The following is an 18,221-nucleotide window of genomic DNA, read 5'->3' on the forward strand; positions in this document are numbered from 1 at the left end:
GTCCACAACGGTGTATAGTAGGAGGGAGTGAAGCGCCAACCTATTGCTCCCATTGCACACACACACACACAAACAAAAGTTAAGCCTTGACTATTCAGTTGAGGATTCTGTGTTTGGGGTTCACAGATCTAAGAACGTCCCCCTTGACACACATTATATACTGTTATACACCTCGGACTTGTCCCTCTAGTGTCCACAAAGGTGTATTATCTGCTTAGTTTTGTCTTTTGTAATTCCTGTGAAAAAAATGTATTGATTCAATGATAACCCAAGAAAGTGTAAGAAACTTGGATGAAAAGAATTTGTTTAAATCATGTTTTGGTAAAAGATATATTCATCCTACAGTCGAATGTGTCCTAGAATACTATAAAACAAAGGGTTTAGAAAAAACTGCCCAGGTCTGTCATGCAAATGTAGAATTGACCGACCAGATTGTTAAAGTAAATAATGAAACATGTACTCTCTACTCAATATTTGATATAGAGACCATGAAAATATCTTGGATTTTCTTTGCCTCACTCTCAATAATCTTTTTGATAATAATCATCATTTTGATATATCTAGTTAAAATAAGGAAGAACCCTACATTTGTTTTATAGATGCTCTAATTCAAACAGAGCAAAGACAACATAACATAATGTTATACCCTGGATAATTAAATCTCCCAATCGCCTCATTAACTCAAAACTTCTTAACAAAGTCAGGAGAAATAGTGTATACCAAAGAGTAAAAAGTGTGAACCAACAAATGGACAACATTTCAGATTAATTTTTTTCTTATCTATCCAAACTCTTGTGATTTATTTTTCCCATTCATTTGAAATAATCTAGATGAACACCTACTCAATGAAAAAAGAAAGAATCCATATGAACACCTAGTCAATGAAAAAGAAAGAAAAGAATCCATATGAACACCTACTTATCTAATCAATGAACTGTTAATATTCTAATTGAACACCTACTCAATGAACAGAAAGAAAGAATCCATATGAACACCTAGTTAATGAAAAGAAAGAAAGAATCCATATGAACACCTACTTATCTAATCAATGAAAAGAAAGAAAGAATCCTAATTGAACACCTAATCAATGAACTGTTAATATATTCTAATTGAACACCTACTCATCAAGTCAATGAAAAAGAAAGAAAGAATCCTAATTGAACACCTACTCAATGAACTGTTAATATTCTAATTGAACACCTACTCAATGAACAGAAAGAAAGAATCCATATGAACACCTACCCAATGAAAAAGAAATATTCCAATTGAACACCTACCCAATGAAAAAGAAATATTCTAATTGAACATCTACTCAATGAACTGATAATATATTCTAATTGTACACCTACTTATCTACCCAATGAAAAAGAAATATTCTAATTGAACATCTACTCAATGAACTGATAATATATTCTAATTGTACACCTACTTATCTACTCAATGAAAAAGAAATATTCTAATCAATAAACTGTTAATATTCTAATTGAACACCAAGTCAATGAAAAAGAAAGAAAGAATCCTAATTGAACACCTACTCAATGAACAGCTAAAAATCCATATGAACACCTACCCAATGAAAAAGAAATATTCTAATTGAACACCTACTTATCTACTCAATGAAAAAGAAATATTCTAATCAATGAACTGTTAATATATTCTAATTGAACACCTACTCAATGAACAGAAAGAAAGAATCACAATTGAACATCTACTTATCTAATCAATGAACTGTTAATATTCTAATTGAACACCTACTCAATGAAAAAGAAAGAAAAGAATCCATATGAACACCTACTTATTTAATCAATGAACTGTTAATATATTCCAATTGAACACCTACTCAATGAACAGAAAGAAAAGAATCAAGATGAACACCTACTAATCAAGTCAATGAAAAAGAAAGAAAAGAATCCATATGAACACCTAGTTAATGAACAGCTAAAAATCAAGATGAACACCTAGTTAATGAACAGCTAAAAATCAAGATGAACACCTACCCAATGAAAAAAGAAAGAATCCATATGAACACCTAGTTAATGTACAGAAAGAAAGAATCCATATGAACACCTAGTTAATGTACAGAAAGAAAGAATCCATATGAACATCTACCCAATGAAAAAGAAAGAAAGAATCCATATGAACACCTAGTTAATGAACTGTTAATATATTCTAATTGAACACCTACTCATCTAATCAATGAAAAAGAAAGAAAAGAATCAAGATGAACACCAAGTTAATGTACAGAAAGAAAAGAATCAAGATGAACACCTACTCAATGAACAGCTAAAAATCAAGATGAACACCTAGTTAATGAACAGCTAAAAATCAAGATGAACACCTAGTTAATGTACAGAAAGAAATATTCTAATCAATGAACTGTTAATATATTCTAATTGAACACCTACTCAATGAAAAAGAAAGAAAAGAATCAAGATGAACACCAAGTTAATGTACAGAAAGAAAAGAATCAAGATGAACACCTACTCAATGAACAGCTAAAAATCAAGATGAACACCTAGTTAATGAACAGCTAAAAATCAAGATGAACACCTAGTTAATGTACAGAAAGAAATATTCTAATCAATGAACTGTTAATATATTCTAATTGAACACCTAGTTAATGAACAGAAAGAAAAGAATCAAGATGAACACCTAGTTAATGTACAGAAAGAAATATTCTAATCAATGAACTGTTAATATATTCTAATTGAACACCTACTCATTTAATCAATGAACTGTTAATATATTCTAATTGAACACCTACTCAATGAAAAAGAAAGAAAAGAATCAAGATGAACACCTAGTTAATGAACAGAAAGAAAGAATCCATATGAACACCTACTCAATGAAAAAGAAAGAAAGAATCCATATGAACACCTAGTTAATGAACTGTTAATATTCTAATTGAACACCTACTCAATGAAAAGAAAGAAAGAATCCTAATTGAACATCTACTCATCTAATCAATGAAAAGAAAGAAAGAATCCTAATTGAACACCAAGTCAATGAAAAAGAAAGAAAGAATCCTAATTGAACACCTACTCAATGAACTGTTAATATTCTAATTGAACACCTACTCATCTAATCAATGAACTGTTAATATATTCTAATTGAACACCTACTCAATGAACTGTTAATATATTCTAATTGAACACCTACTCAATGAACAGAAAGAAAAGAATCAAGATGAACACCTAGTTAATGTACAGAAAGAAATATTCTAATCAATGAACTGTTAATATATTCTAATTGAACACCTACTCATCTAATCAATGAACTGTTAATATATTCTAATTGAACACCTACTCAATGAACTGTTAATATATTCTAATTGAACACCTACTCATCTAATCAATGAACTGTTAATATATTCTAATTGAACACCTACTCATCTACTCGATGAAAAAAAGAAATAATCTAATCAATGAACTGTTAATATATTCTAATTGAACACCTAGTTAATGAACAGAAAGAAAAGAATCAAGATGAACACCTAGTTAATGAACAGCTAAAAATCTAGATGAACACCTACTCAATGAACTGATAATATTCTAATTGAACACCTACTTATCTACTCAATGAAAAAGATATATTCTAATCAATGAACTGTTAATATATTCTAATTGAACACCTACTCAATGAACAGAAAGAAAGAATCACAATTGAACATCTACTTATCTAATCAATGAACTGTTAATATATTCTAATTGAACACCTACTCAATGAACTGTTAATATATTCTAATTGAACACCTACCCATCAAGTCAATGAAAAAGAAAGAAAAGAATCAAGATGAACACCAAGTTAATGCACAGAAAGAAAGAATCCATATGAACACCTAATCAATAAACTGTTAATATATTCTAATTGAACACCTACTCATCTAATCAATGAAAAGAAAGAAAGAATCCTAATTGAACACCTACTTATCTAATCAATGAACTGTTAATATTCTAATTGAACACCTACTCATCAAGTCAATGAAAAAGAAAGAAAAGAATCAAGATGAACACCAAGTTAATGTACAGAAAGAAAAGAATCAAGATGAACACCTACTCAATGAACAGCTAAAAATCAAGATGAACACCTAGTTAATGAACAGCTAAAAATCAAGATGAACACCTAGTTAATGTACAGAAAGAAATATTCTAATCAATGAACTGTTAATATATTCTAATTGAACACCTAGTTAATGAACAGAAAGAAAAGAATCAAGATGAACACCTAGTTAATGTACAGAAAGAAATATTCTAATCAATGAACTGTTAATATATTCTAATTGAACACCTACTCATTTAATCAATGAACTGTTAATATATTCTAATTGAACACCTACTCAATGAAAAAGAAAGAAAAGAATCAAGATGAACACCAAGTCAATGAAAAAGAAAGAAAAGAATCAAGATGAACACCTACTTATCTAATCAATGAAAAGAAAGAAAGAATCCTAATTGAACACCTAATCAATGAACTGTTAATATATTCCAATTGAACACCCACTCAATGAACAGAAAGAAAAGAATCAAGATGAACACCTACTAATCAAGTCAATGAAAAAGAAAGAAAAGAATCAAGATGAACACCTACTCAATGAACAGTTAATATATTCTAATTGAACACCTACTCAATGAACTGTTAATATTCTAATTGAACACCTACTCAATGAACTGTTAATATTCTAATTGAACACCTACTCAATGAAAAGAAAGAAAGAATCCCAATTGAACACCTAGTTAATGAACTGTTAATATATTCTAATTGAACACCTACTCATCTAATCAATGAAAAGAAAGAAAGAATCCTAATTGAACATCTACTCATCTAATCAATAAAAAAGAAAGAAAAGAATCAAGATGAACACCTAGTTAATGAACAGCTAAAAATCAAGATGAACACCTACTCAATGAACAGTTAAAAATCAAGTCAATGAAAAAGAAAGAAAAGAATCAAGATGAACACCTACTCAATAAACAGAAAGAAAGAATCCTAATTGAACACCTAGTTAATGAACAGCTAAAAATCAAGATGAACACCTAATCAATGAACTGTTAATATATTCTAATTGAACACCTACTCAATGAACAGCTAAAAATGTAGATGAACACCTACTCAATGAACAGCTAAAAATCAAGTCAATGAAAAAGAAAGAAAAGAATCAAGATGAACACCTAGTTAATGAACAGCTAAAAATCAAGTCAATGAAAAAGAAAGAAAAGAATCAAGATGAACACCTACTCAATGAAAAAGAAAGGTCCAGTCCATTGGGACCATACTCTGTACAGAGCGTTGGTGCTGCCGAAGCAGTCTCCTTGGCTATTGGGCACAATCCTGGACAGGTCGCCACTCTGACGCAGGATACTTGAATGACTCGGTCATCCCAGCAAGCTGGTACTCATTTTGCCGACCTCGGAAGGATGGCAGGCTGAGGAAAAAGAAAGAAAGAATCCTAATTGAACACCTAGTTAATGAACAGCTAAAAATCAAGATGAACACCTACTCAATGAACAGCTAAAAATCAAGTCAATGAAAAAGAAAGAAAAGAATCAAGATGAACACCTAGTTAATGAACAGCTAAAAATCAAGTCAATGAAAAAGAAAGAAAAGAATCAAGATGAACACCTACTCAATGAAAAAGAAAGAAAGAATCCTAATTGAACACCTAGTTAATGAACAGCTAAAAATCAAGATGAACACCTACTCAATGAACAGCTAAAAATCAAGTCAATGAAAAAGAAAGAAAAGAATCAAGATGAACACCTAGTTAATGAACAGCTAAAAATCAAGATGAACACCTACTCAATGAAGAGAAAGAACCCAATGAATACCTTTCTTTTCCCTCATATCTATTTACTTTTTCTTGTTAAAAAAGCTTTTTTTCCTAAATAATTCACGTTTTTATCAAGAAAATATAAGCTAAAAATAAAAAGTGAATTCACCAATTTTTTGGTTTTAATTAAAAAATTGGTGAATTCACTTTTTATTTTTAGCTTATATTTTCTTGATAAAAACGTGAATTATTTAGGAAAAAAAGCTTTTTTAACAAGAAAAAGTAAATAGATATGAGGGAAAAGAAAGGTATTCATTGGGTTCTTTCTTTTCATTGAGTAGGTGTTCATCTTGATTTTTAGCTGTTCATTAACTAGGTGTTCATCTTGATTCTTTTCTTTCTGTTCATTGAGTAGGTGTTCAATTGGAATATATTAACAGTTCATTGATTAGATAAGTAGGTGTTCATATGGATTCTTTTCTTTCTTTTTCATTGAGTAGGTGTTCAATTAGAATATTAACAGTTCATTGATTAGATAAGTAGATGTTCAATTGTGATTCTTTCTTTCTGTTCATTGAGTAGGTGTTCAATTAGAATATATTAACAGTTCATTGATTAGAATATTTCTTTTTCATTGAGTAGATAAGTAGGTGTTCAATTAGAATATTTCTTTTTCATTGGGTAGGTGTTCATATGGATTTTTAGCTGTTCATTGAGTAGGTGTTCAATTAGGATTCTTTCTTTCTTTTTCATTGACTTGGTGTTCAATTAGAATATTAACAGTTTATTGATTAGAATATTTCTTTTTCATTGAGTAGATAAGTAGGTGTACAATTAGAATATATTATCAGTTCATTGAGTAGATGTTCAATTAGAATATTTCTTTTTCATTGGGTAGATAAGTAGGTGTACAATTAGAATATATTATCAGTTCATTGAGTAGATGTTCAATTAGAATATTTCTTTTTCATTGGGTAGGTGTTCAATTGGAATATTTCTTTTTCATTGGGTAGGTGTTCATATGGATTCTTTCTTTCTGTTCATTGAGTAGGTGTTCAATTAGAATATTAACAGTTCATTGAGTAGGTGTTCAATTAGGATTCTTTCTTTCTTTTTCATTGACTTGATGAGTAGGTGTTCAATTAGAATATATTAACAGTTCATTGATTAGGTGTTCAATTAGGATTCTTTCTTTCTTTTCATTGATTAGATAAGTAGGTGTTCATATGGATTCTTTCTTTCTTTTCATTAACTAGGTGTTCATATGGATTCTTTCTTTCTGTTCATTGAGTAGGTGTTCAATTAGAATATTAACAGTTCATTGATTAGATAAGTAGGTGTTCATATGGATTCTTTTCTTTCTTTTTCATTGACTAGGTGTTCATATGGATTCTTTCTTTTTTCATTGAGTAGGTGTTCATCTAGATTATTTCAAATGAATGGGAAAAATAAATCACAAGAGTTTGGATAGATAAGAAAAAAATTAATCTGAAATGTTGTCCATTTGTTGGTTCACACTTTTTACTCTTTGGTATACACTATTTCTCCTGACTTTGTTAAGAAGTTTTGAGTTAATGAGGCGATTGGGAGATTTAATTATCCAGGGTATAACATTATGTTATGTTGTCTTTGCTCTGTTTGAATTAGAGCATCTATAAAACAAATGTAGGGTTCTTCCTTATTTTAACTAGATATATCAAAATGATGATTATTATCAAAAAGATTATTGAGAGTGAGGCAAAGAAAATCCAAGATATTTTCATGGTCTCTATATCAAATATTGAGTAGAGAGTACATGTTTCATTATTTACTTTAACAATCTGGTCGGTCAATTCTACATTTGCATGACAGACCTGGGCAGTTTTTTCTAAACCCTTTGTTTTATAGTATTCTAGGACACATTCGACTGTAGGATGAATATATCTTTTACCAAAACATGATTTAAACAAATTCTTTTCATCCAAGTTTCTTACACTTTCTTGGGTTATCATTCAATCAATACATTTTTTTCACAGGAATTACAAAAGACAAAACTAAGCAGATAATACACCTTTGTGGACACTAGAGGGACAAGTCCTAGGTGTATAACAGTATATAATGTGTGTCAAGGGGGACGTTCTTAGATCTGTGAACCCCAAACACAGAATCCTCAACTGAATAGTCAAGGCTTAACTTTTGTTTGTGTGTGTGTGTGTGCAATGGGAGCAATAGGTTGGCGCTTCACTCCCTCCTACTATACACCGTTGTGGACACTCGAGGGCCAAGTCCGAGGTGTATAACAGTATATAATGTGTGTCAAGGGGGACGTTCTTAGATCTGTGAACCCCAAACACAGAATCCTCAACTGAATAGTCAAGGCTTAACTTTTGTTTGTTGATGTGTATGTGTGTGTGTCCCAACCCTCACATTCAAAATCTCAACCCCAACCCTCACATTCAAAATCTCAACCCCAACTCAATCCTCGCCCAACACAATGTCTTTTTCAAAATGAGATTTCCACCTATATATATATATTTTTACGTTTTTTTTTCTTCTTCCAATTCTGTCTTTTAAGGCTTTCAGGTTTGATGACGTAGAAAGGGACAGTAAGCCTGCACTTTCTTCCCAGAACTTTCTTGATCTTGCTCCCATCAAGCACCATCCAACAAAGAACTACATCGATAGGTTTAGATCCCAAAGAGTGATAGCAACTCCAAAAGTCTCCAAAATATAAATAAATAAAATAATAATAATAATAAATAAATAAATAAATAAATAAAAGCCCCCAAAAAAGTTTCAAGTGTCCAACATAAACCCAACTTTCCAAGTCTTCAAGGTATAACCACATTCCCGTTGAGTTTCCAAGATATGTATCACATTGTGAGTTATCAATCCAGAACCCACATTTCAAGTATTCAAAGTAAAACCAACTTACAAAGTCTCTTAAGGATAACTCATTTACTGATTTTTTCAAAATTTGTGAGTCTCCAAGGTAGGCCCCATATTTAGAACCATCTTGGCAGAACCCTTTTCCTGAGTCTCCAAGGTAGTTATTTAAACCATCAAGGCAGAACTCATTTACTGATTTTTTCAAAATTTGTGAGTCTCCAAGGTAGGCCCCATATTTAGAACCATCTTGGCAGAACCCTTTTCCTGAGTCTCCAAGGTAGTTATTTAAACCATCAAGGCAGAACTCATTTACTGATTTTTTCAAAATTTGTGAGTCTCCAAGGTAGGCCCCATATTTAGAACCATCTTGGCAGAACCCTTTTCCTGAGTCTCCAAGGTAGTTATTTAAACCATCAAGGCAGAACTCATTTACTGATTTTTTCAAAATTTGTGAGTCTCCAAGGTAGGCCCCATATTTAGAACCATCTTGGCAGAACCCTTTTCCTGAGTCTCCAAGGTAGTTATTTAAACCATCAAGGCAGAACTCATTTACTGATTTTTTCAAAATTTGTGAGTCTCCAAGGTAAAACTTGTATTCTGGCTCATCAACGTATAACTTGTTCAGTGGGTATTGTCTTGATAACTCACAATGAGTACTATTGCTGTAAAACTCTTTTTCAGGATTTTGCTGGTCTCCAAGTGAGAACTCTTTGGTTGGGTCATCAAGGACGAACTCGTTCTGTGGGTCTTGGTCGCTCATAAGGTCTTCAACCAAGCCAACAATTTCGCCCCAAGTTGTAGCAAAAGCAGTATTTTCATTTCGTATTTCAGACACAATTTCCTGTGAGAGAAAATAATAATGTATTAATTAAGTTATTTAATTATTAAATGAGTATGCTTCAATCAAAGTTTGAAAATAGGAAAATAAAAAATCTTACCTCAATAGATAAGAGGTTTGAATCCAGTTCATCAACTTGAAGGTTTAGTTCCATAGAAGACAGAGAGTTCCAAGGAACACCAAAGTCATCCCACTCAAGGTCTTCAACCAAGCCAACAATTTCCCCCCAAGTTGTAGCAAAAGCAGTATTTTCAGATACAATTTCCTGTGAGAGAAAATAATAATGTATTAATTAAGTTATTTAATTATTAAATGAGTATGCTTCAATCAAAGTTTGAAAATAGGAAAATAAAAAATCTTACCTCAATAGATAAGAGGTTTGAATCCAGTTCATCAACTTGAAGGTTTAGTTCCATAGAAGACAGACAGTTCGAGACAAGCACACAAAACACCATTGCCAGCAAAAACAAATGTTTAAAATGGAGCCTGGGTTTGAAGCTTTTATAGAGAAAGACTGGTGGGTGTGGTTTCCTTTGGAAATTCCCTGGGCAAGCCTCGGCAAGCCTTCATTGGGAAATTTTTCAAAACCATAACATCCTGTAATTTTCTAGTGATTTCTTTGTGAGTCAGAGATGAACTGGAAATGATGTAAGAGTGGGCGGGGCTTAGCAAAAGTAGGCGGAGCTTAGGAAAAGTGGGCGTGGCTTAGAAAAAATACCTTATGAAAAGTGGGCGGAGCTTAGCAAAAGTGGGCGGGGCTTAGCAAAAGTGGGCGGGGTTTAAAGAAAAGTGGGCGGGGCTTATTGAATACCTTGTGGAAAGTGGGCGGGGCTGAACAAAAGTGGGCGGGGCTTAAAGAAAAGTGGGCGGGGCTTAACAAAAAATAACCTGTGGCTCAGGAGGTGGTCAAACAAGAGCATTAAGAGAAGTTTATCATTTCGTAATGGCACAAATGGGGTATCTTAAAAAATATAAAGATTCAAATCTTTTGTTTGTCAATATTTTAGATGGGGATTATTGTGCAAAGAAAATTAAACTATTGAAGGAATTTGAGAATGAACAAATCTTTATAGGTTCAATGAGTGAGCTGTTCAACCCCCAGGTGTTCAATTCAATGAGGTTCAACCTCCAAGTTAAAAGGGGAGACAAATAAATATACCTTGGGATAAAAAGGGGATTTATTTTTAGGGAAAAAAAATATAAATCGCTGAAAATCCCCCATTCATTTACATGGGGCAAAGTGAGCCAGAATCAGTATTCTTACCCTACTTGCATTTGTTTTTTTTCCATCATTATAAGCACCATCAATCAAATCACAGTGAATTAACACCGAATTTATTCCTGAGGATATTTGAATGACATTATCACTGTAAAACGTCCCATTAGTTTCAATCTTTTTTGAGGAGAAACCCAATAACTCTCTAAATGAATTATCAATTGTGAAATCAACCTTGTAGTTATTTTTAACTTTAATCGTTGATTTTGAAGTATGTTTTTGAATGTCTATAACAATATTTTTTGGTTCATCACCCTGTTCTTTCATAAGACGAGCAATTTTGGAAGATATTTGAGAAATCTCATATGCTCCGGGTGAGACTGTTATCGTTTTGTATCCACTTCCGGGATTATAACTAAACTTGTCATTTTTATCAGTTATATTAAATAAGGTATTATAAGTTTCCATGGACAATAAAGATGCCTCATATTCTTTTGTTGGGTCAAGTTGTAGTGGGTATGGGAATGAAGATGTGTGGTCACTTGTTGTGAAATTAAAACTCAGGATTGTGCTTCTCATCTTATTTAATATGAGATAAAATGTCTTTATATTGAGATTTATTAATTATTTTCATGTTCATCAACTGGTCTAAAATGGCTGATGCTTTATTAAAACAATTGTTATTTCCAGCCTTCTTACTACCTAACAACAATAACAGTCTATTAACTAATTGCGATGGGTCATTTGGAAGAAAACTAACACCTGAACCAAGGATACTTAAAGCCTGAATAATGTGTTTCTCCTTCTCATTCTTCCTACTTTTACCAGAAAGAATAACCCTATAATTTAGAGTGTTCAGCAGATCAATATATACTCTATCATCATTATTTTCCATATCCAATGGTTTATCAATATACTTTGATTCATCCCTCACAGTTGAACCTTATCTTCCATCTTTTGTGAGAAGAAACATTAATCTCGGAGTTAGTTTAACAGGGGGTTGAGCAGAACCCAAGAACCTTAATTCATCATTAAATATCAATACCTTTTCTTGAAGAAGATGAAATATTGCTGGTTGTTCTGTTGGAGTGAGTCCTGCTTTGGTTTTTGAATCCGCTGAATATTCATTGTTTTGAAGAGCATTCACAATATAATCAGGGGGTTTATTAATCTCTTCCATTTGTTGAAATAAACCTTCATCATCATATACCTTTAATTCTCCTAAATGCTCTAATTCTTCCTCCGTCATTTGATCAAAATCTTTTAACATTTGAAGTTTTTTAGGAGTATATTCTACTGTGAGAACTGTGGAAACATCTTTCATTTTTTCTTGGGAAGTTTTTAAAAGTGGTTTAAAAAATTTCTCTTGTTTTCTTTCAAATGCTTCTTCGCCCGTTAGTTTCTCTCTGCGTTTCTTCTTTATGTCTTCCTGTTGTTTTACAACTTTTGAAACCAACTCTTGATGTTCCTTAAATCTTCTTGCTCTTTCTTTTGCATCCATTTATTTATTGTAAAATATCATTTAATGAATTGTAAAGATCAACAGGGAAATTTTCCTTTTCTTCATCATTCAAGTAGATGTGTTCAAATAAATCCTTTTCTTTAAATATTTCATCAAATTCTTTATTAACATTAATGCGAGTTGTAATTTCTTCTTCACTAATACTCTTGCATCTCTGCTTTTCATACGTTTGCGTTGAGTTTCTTCATCAACATCAAAACCGAATGATAAAATCTTCACTCCGCTCAGATGTTTAATAATTTGTCTCGTTCCTTCTGGATTAGTTTCTAATATTCCAAGACCACCAGATTTTAGTTTCCTTAACTCACTCTTACAATGTGAATATTTTGTTGTACCAAGAGAAACCTCCTCAAATATTTGACCTTCATTCTTCAATCGCATATGTTCCTCCACTGAAATATCGTGATAATCTTCACCTTTTACTTCTCCAGGTCTTATTGCTCTAGTTGTTGTTGATACAATGCGTATCACGGGGTGTTTTTTAAGTAAATTTCCAATATTCTCATTTGTACTACACAAGAACCTTGATTTCTGAAAGTTTTTTCCAGAAGCAGATTTACCCACAAGATTTACAATAATAGTTGTCATTTATAAATGTAATTGTTTATAAAACAAAAAATATATCCCTTAATATCTCATCTTGTTTCACAACAATATATTTATATTTTTCAGTCGTGTGCTTCATGTAATCCTCAAATTTCTTTTTACTACATAATGTAGAACAATTATCTCTCCAAAAATTATTGATATCTATTGAATTTAACTTGAATAAAATAAAAGTATTAGCATTGTTTCTGATGGAACGACGAGGAAGTTGAAAGTACGATTGACTAAGATAAATACAATTACAAGAAGAATGTCTCCCTCTTGTGTAGTAGCTGTCCATTACCATTTGGTTTCTCTCATTAACACAATCATCAAAGATAACGAGGTTCTTTTTTGATTTATCCAAATCTTGGGGAGACGGTATATCATCCGTATTATCACTAAGAATACAAGTTATAGGATTTGATTTCTTTTTACATCTCTGTGTATCACAAAATAGTTGAATTATATCTTCAATGTTATAATCATTTAGGTTTTTTTGACGTTTAAATAAACCGATTATATCTTCTTTTTGAAGACCAGCATTAAAACCTTGTGAGAGTAGTTGATACTCTGGTTGAAAACTCGACTTTGTGAAAATTATTAAATTATCATAATCTAAAAAGTTGGAAGTGAGGAGCATCTTTAAAAGTAAGCAGGTTTTTCCACATCCACTTGAACCAACTATGAGACATCTTAATGAATTTGGGAGATTTTTATGGTTGTTAAATTTTATCTTATTTTCCCAAATGGGTAAAAAATCATTCATTTATATATTTGGAAAACAGGTTATTTAATTTATTATTGGCTTTTTTAGAAACTCGATATTTTATCCTAAGTTCAGGTTTAATTTCAAGATAATCCATTATTTTATTTATACAATATCTTGTGTTGATATTTCCCTGAAAATTACATCCATGAATAATATATAACAACAATCCTTTGAATATTTCTCTTATACGTTCAGTTTCTTCCCTTGTAAGGAAAGGTGTGTTATCACCCTCATACTTTACATTCATTTCTCTAATCAATCTTGTAAAGTAATTCATTTTTGGTGTAAATCTAAAAGAATTATTTTCCTTTTTATATTTTTTATTATCATTAATTAGAAGATAATCACAGAATATACATTGTTTATAGGCTTTTGACTCTGTGTTTAATCCCCGTCTTTCACACGCAGGACAATTCTCAAATTTGTCATATGGAGAATCAGGAAAGTCTAGCATATTTATAAAGTAAAACTTTACTTAAACTGAAATTCATCTCGACTTTCAGTTGTATATTGACTCATATTTAATAATATTACCATCGATATCAATATACTTTTTTTCATTACCAGATTCAACGACAACATTTTTTATATTAAAGGTAATTTTAAAATGATCATTAACTACTATTGAACGAAATGTCATTTCACCTGATATATTAACATCCTTTATTTCATCAGGATTTACATCTTTAGGGTTGTTGAAAAAAATACAAATTTCTCCTTGCATATTACAGATGGTCTTATCTTTTCTTTCTAAAGCTTCATTCATAAGGTTTTTGTTTTTTGATACTTTTTCTTGTTTCATTGCTTTTTCTAGTTTTGAATATATTACCAGAAGGAGAGGAGAAACTTTTGTTAGAGATACTTTAATTGATGTTCTACCAGGTATACTAAAAGCCCTTCCACTGAAGGAAATTGAAGAACTCATATTATTTACCATAATTGTTTTTATCCAATAGTTGTTATATTTATCTTTGTTCAATTTTACATCCTTGACATATTTCTCAGTATCTTTAACAAATGAAGAGATTGATTGAAACTTGTCTTTTGTGTCTTGAAACATTGTATTTATTAAGTGAAAAAGTTGGAGGATAAAATGGTTTTAAGCACAGATTCACCTGTAAAATAAACGAAATTTTCATCAAGAAAATTTTAGTTTAAGCAAAGATTTATTATATAAATATGGTGAATACAACATACTGCGATGTTTGTAATCACAAATATAAACATTATAGAAAATACCTCCGAACCAACAAACACACATTTAATCTATTTCATCAAATATCTCCTCTTGAGTTGGAAAGAAAACATTGTGATATCTGCTCAAAGGATGTTTTGAAGAGTAGTTATAATAGACATCTTCAATCACAAAAACACAAGAAAAATGAGTTTAAAGTAAAGGGAGACTATTATATTGAAAACACTGATGGGGCATTTATAGGGCATATAAAAATAAGGATTTTTCAATTTGGAGAACCCGGTCCATAATCAATAGGTGAATCAATTGAAATAGTGAAACCTGCTGTTGAAAAATTTATTAAAAAGACATGAAAATAAATGAAAACTTTAAAGTTTTATATGGGAGTGAAAATGAATATGAAAAGACAAGATGAAGAACATACTCCTTATATGAGAACAGATCTTCATTTTATAACATCATTTCAAGATTTTTTGAATAGTGGGGTTTATGAAGAACTATCAAGACAAGAGGAGGATGTTGATAATACAGTGGTAGGAAGTGGATTCAATATTTAAAAAAATCATCTTTTTAGATATACACATTCTAAAATCAAACCCTCTTAAAGCTTCTTCTTATATTGAATTACCAAAAGAAATAAAACTAAAGAAGGCAGTTGTTAATATTAAGAACAATGATAATAAATGTTTTTTCTGGTCTGTTCTTGCTCACTTTCATCCACCAAAATGTAATTCAGAAAGAGTAAAACAATATATGAAATATGAGAATACCTTGGACATTAAAGATTTTAAATTCCCAATGCCACTAACAGATATTCCTAAATTTGAGAAAAAGAATAATCTTTCTATTAATGTATATGGATAAATGGATACAAACAAAGTTCAAATATTAAAAATTTCAAACAACTATAAAAATGAAGAAACACACATTGATCTTTTATATTTTAGTGTTGGAAAGAATTCACATCACACATACATCAATAATTTATCGAGATTAATCTCTTCTCAGGAATTCAGAACAGCAAACAAAATATATCATTGTCATCGATGTCTTAATTCATTTCATTCAAAAGAACGATTAGAACAACATTCAAAATATTGTAGTAATCATAAATCAGCTGTAATTACAATGCCTAAACCTGGTGAAAAGATTTCTTTTGAAGATTATAATAAATCTATCATGCACCCATTTGTGATATACGCTGATTTTGAGTGTATCCTTAAAAAGATAAATACTGCTTCTCCTAATCCAAAAGAATCATATACAAATAAATATCAAAAACATATTCCTTGTGGTTTCTGTTATTATATCAAATCATCTGTTGGAGAAAAGTATAACAAACTTGAACATTATCGTGGAAAAAAAGCTTCACAAGAGTTTGTAAAACGATTAGAAAAGGATTGTATAAGACTCACTAAATTAATGAAAGAAACAAATGAACCGATGAAATTAACTAAAGAAGAAAAATTAGAATTTAGAAAGAACAATATCTGTCATATTTGTGAGGGGGAAATAAAGGAGTCTAAAGTTAGAGATCATTGTCATCTTACTGGTAAATATAGAGGTCCCGCTTATTCCTGTTGTAATCTTAATTATAAATTACCTTCTTTTATTCCAGTCTTTCTTCACAACAGCGCCAACTATGATACACATCTATTTATAAATGAACTTTCAAAAACACCAGGGAATATTTCTGCCATAACAAACACAAGTCAAAAGTATATTTCATTTACAAAAATGATATTCACAAAACCTTTAACTCGTATTAGATTTCTAGATTCTTACAAGTTTATGGGAACACCACTAGCCTACCTTGCATCAAATCTAAGCTCCACGGACTCTTTTCCAAATCTTCATTCATTCTTTCCAAAAGAGGAAATTCTCACTAAAGAGGAAATTCAGATTAAAGAGAGAATTCAAAGTATGGAGGAAATTCTAATTAATGAGGAAATTAATGAAGAAATTCTAACTGAAGATGAAATTCTAATTATAAAGAAAATTCGAACAATGAATGAAATTCTAACTAAAGAGGAAATTCTGATTAAAGATGAAATTCTGATTAAAGAAGGAATTCTCACGAGAGAGGAAATTCAAACAAGGAATGAAATTCAAAGTAAAGCGAAAATTCTTACAAGTAAGGGAATTTATCGTTATGATTATATGGATTCATTTATGAGATTTAAAGAAACACAACTTCCTTCAAAAGAAAGTTTCTATAATAACCTTTATGAAGAAGAGATAAGTGATAAAGAATATAAACACGCACAAGAAATATGGAAAATATTTAAGATAAAGAACCTTGGAGAATATCATGATTTATATCTAAAAACAGATGTTTTATTGTTAGCTGATGTGTTTGAAGCTTTTAGATCACTCTGTCATAATAAAAATTGTTATGGATTAGATCCTGCCCACTATTTCACAGCTCCTGGTTTAGCTTGGAGTGCAATGTTGAAAATGACAAAACAAGATATAGATTTAATCAGTGATGTTGATATGCTTTTGATGATTGAGAAGTCCAAGAGAGGTGGAATATCACAAGTATGTTCAAAAAGATATGCCAAAGCAAATAATAAATATCTTCCAAATTATGATAATGAAAAAGATCGTAATTATTTGATGTATTTTGATGCTAATAATTTGTATGGATGGGCAATGTCTCAATCTCTGCCTTATGGTAAATTAGAGTGGGTGGAAGAAAAGGATTATGAAAAGGCTTTGATGAATATTGTTATTTCTTCTCAAGAGGAATTGAATGACGAAGAAGAAGGTTATTATTTTGAAGTTGATTTGAGGTACCCGAGTGATCTTCATAATAAGCATAAAGACCTTCCTTTTGCATGTGAGAAAGAAACTCCAAAGAAAGAATGGTTCAGTGATTATCATAAAAGTTTTAATATTAAAGGCAAATCAACAGAAAAGTTATTAACAACATTCTATGATAAAGAGGGATATGTTTTGCATCAGAGAAGCTTAAAACAGTTTTTGAGAGAAGGATTGAGAGTAGCTAAAATTCATAGAGTTTTAAAATTTAAACAAAGTCCTTGGGTGAAAAAGTATATTCAATTCAATACAGATATGAGAGCAAATACAAAAGTAAAATTTGAAGGGGACTTTTATAAATTAATGAATAATGCTGTATTTGGAAAGACTATGGAAAATGTTAGAAACAGGCAAAACATTAGATTCGCAACATCTTGGAAAGAAGCTTCGAGATTGATAAATAAACCAAGTTTTGAGAGAGAAGAGGTTTTTTCAGAGAACTTTTCTGCAATTCATATGAAAAAGGAAAGTATTGTAATGGATAAACCAATTTATATTGGAACAGCAGTTCTTGATTTATCAAAGATATTGATGTATGATTATTTGTATAATGACTTAAAGAAAGAGTATGGTGAAAATGTTTCATTGTTGTATATGGACACTGATAGTTTTATCCTAGATATAAAAACTGATGA

This window comes from Eptatretus burgeri, chromosome 4 (genome assembly GCF_056783735.1).
Source record: "Eptatretus burgeri isolate ZD-2024b chromosome 4, Ebu_testis_v1, whole genome shotgun sequence".
Classification (NCBI taxonomy): Eukaryota; Metazoa; Chordata; class Myxini; order Myxiniformes; family Myxinidae; genus Eptatretus; species Eptatretus burgeri.